Here is a 2,782-nt window from a genome sequence, read left to right as displayed (position 1 = left end):
GAGGATCAAGGCTAGTAGCCAAAACGAGGCCAGGGGCTGACTGCAAAACAGACCATCAATTGCTCATGTGTAAATTCAAATTGAAGAAAATTCAAACAAATCCATAAGTCAGAATATGACCTTGAATATATCCCACTTCTGTTTTGAGGACATCTCAAGAACAGATTTGAGGCATTGGCCACTATTGACAGAAGGCCCCATAAGCTGTGGAATGACATCATACAAGAAGAAAGCAAAGGGTCGTTAAAAAGAGGAAAGAATGGCAACGGATGTCTAGGGTGCTTTGCTCAATTGGTGTATGTACGGACTGTGATAAGAGCCTTATGAGCCCCAAGAAAAAGATTAATTAATTAAAAAAAGAGGAAAGACTGAAAAGACCAAAGTGGATGTCAGAAGTGACTCTGAAACTTGCTCTTGATAGGAGAGTAACTAAAGCAAAGGGAAGAAATGATACTGTTAAAGAGTCGAGCAGATATTTCAATAGATAGCTTGAGAAGATAAAATAATGTTTTATAAAAGAATGTGCAAAGACCTGGAGTTAAAACACATAAAGGAAGAATATGCTTAGTATATCTTAAGCTGAAAGAACTAAAGAAAAAACTCAAGCCTTGAGGTGCAATATTGAAAGATTCTATGGACAGAATATTGAATGACGCTGGAAGTATCAAAAGAAGATGGAAGAAATACATAGAGTCATTGTACCCAAAACAGCTGATCAATATTCAAATGTTCTAGAGACAGTATATGATCAAGAACCAATGGTACTGAAAGAAGAAATCCAAGCTACACTGAAGATATTAAAGAAAAACAAGGCTCCTGGAATTTGTGGTGGGTTAGTTTATTGTGCCAACCTGACCAATAAACACATGTGGGGTTAATTGAAGGGCGGAGGGATAAATGGCTCGGTGAGCCTTGTCTTTCTAGTTCTTGGGTCTCTTGCTTTGTGATGGTTGGACAAGGGTGCAGCTACCTTAGCTGTTCTCAACCTCAGCTGGCAAGGCTCACTTCCTGCAAGACATCCCCGAGGAGAAGCCACATGGACCTACCCCGATGCAGCTCTGGGTGCTGGAGCAGCCGTGTGGAGACCCCTGCTAGCTCCGAGATGCTTACACATTCACTGACTCGGCTTTCCTCCTGCAGTCGGTGTCATTGCATTTGCTTTGTGAGATGGAGGAGGACTTTGTGGATTGGTGTTGGACATATGGGCTAATGTTGGACTTGTGGGCTTGGGCAGCACTGGGTTGGGATGTTTTCTTGATGCTCACTTAACCTTTACATAAAACTCTCTCTTAACCCTCCAGTTCCCTTTCCCATCGGATCAAAACACTGGTCTGGGTGGTCGTAAAAGGAGGAAAAGAAACATTGAAGCCTGCCCTTCAGTGCTCTTGGAGCCCAGGCTAGTTTCAGACAGGGAAAAAACAAAACAAAAAAACTCTCTCTTATGCATGAGTTTCTGTGGATTTGTTTCTCTAAAGTACCCAGACTAACACAGAGGGAGTATCAAGTTTTATGATACTGTAGAGAGCAACTCTTATCTTACAAATTGAACAGGTTCAAGAAGGTCCAATCTGCTATGAGAAAACTTATATAAGAGAAAAACGGAGAGATGCAGTTGAGGTGCAAGGGACCTGGAAGTACAGACACTCCAGGCCCCTAATCTTATTAGAGGCAGGCTTAGAGATCTTTCCTGCACATAGCCTGCAACTCCTGACAGGATTACACAAAGGGACCGTTCACAATTATTTGAAAGTTCACAAAGAAGCATTAACACATCAGCCAAATTATTCACAGATGGGAGGGAGGATAAAGTTGTGAACATGAAGTAACCGATTGACTGGCATTGGCCCAGTGAATTTGAATTTTGAACAAATTGTCCTTTCTAATTAAAGGCTTTGGGATTTTTTTTCTTTTTCCAATCAAGGATCGCAACTCAGTGTAAACAAACAAAAATCCTAACAACCAGACCAAGAGATAAATAGCATAATGGTAGAGAGATAAAAGACTGAAGTTGTCAAGGATTTCATTTTGCTTGGATACAAAATCAATGTTCATGGAAGCAGCAGTCAAGAAATCAAATATTTCGGAGAGCAAATGCTTTGAGAGTGATTAGGGCAAAGAATGTACGGATGTGCTTTATACAATTGATGTCTGTATATGTGTGGATTGTGATAAGAGTTGTATGAGCCCCTAATAAAATGTAAACAAAAGAAAATGATTAGAGCAAAGAATGTACAGATGTGCTTTATACAATTGATGTATATATATGTATGGATTGTGATAAGAGTTGAATGAGCCCCTAATAAAATGTTTAAAAAAGAAAATAAAAAGAAAAGAAATCAAATATTTCATTGGACAAATATACTGCACGAGACCTCTTTAAATTGTCGAAGTGACTTTGAGGACTAAGATGCATCTCACCCAAGTCTGCTACTTTCAATTGCCTCATATGTATGCGAGAGTTGAACATTGAATAAGAAAGATCAAAGAAAAATCAATGCATTTGAATTGTGGGCTGAAAAAAAATATTGGAAGTACCATGGACTGATAGAAGGACAAGCAAATCTGTATTGGAAGAAGTACAGCCAAAAAACAGGAAGGGAAAACTTCACCTCATGTACTTTGGACATGTTATCAGGAGAGACCAATCCCTGGAAAAGGACATCATATTTGGTAAGGAAGGATATAAAAAAATAGAAATCCTCTGGACAAAATGGATTGATACAGTGGCTGCAACAATGGGCTCAAAGATAACAATGATTGAGAGAATAGAGCAGGGTGGGGC

General features: G+C 39.5%; 1 non-coding gene across 1 annotated transcript; it reads left to right on the top strand.

The window, feature by feature from the left end:
- Positions 1-1,292: 1,292 nt before the first annotated feature.
- Positions 1,293-1,413, top strand: LOC142452221 (small nucleolar RNA SNORA61). Its single transcript, XR_012785248.1, has one exon. It is a non-coding gene; the product is annotated as a small nucleolar RNA SNORA61 (small nucleolar RNA).
- The last annotated feature ends 1,369 nt before the right edge of the window (positions 1,414-2,782 follow it).

Source organism: Tenrec ecaudatus, chromosome 6 (assembly GCF_050624435.1).
Source record: "Tenrec ecaudatus isolate mTenEca1 chromosome 6, mTenEca1.hap1, whole genome shotgun sequence".
In the NCBI taxonomy this organism is placed as follows: Eukaryota; Metazoa; Chordata; class Mammalia; order Afrosoricida; family Tenrecidae; genus Tenrec; species Tenrec ecaudatus.
Note: the sequence above shows the minus strand (reverse complement) of the source record. Positions and strands in the feature narration are given on the sequence as shown.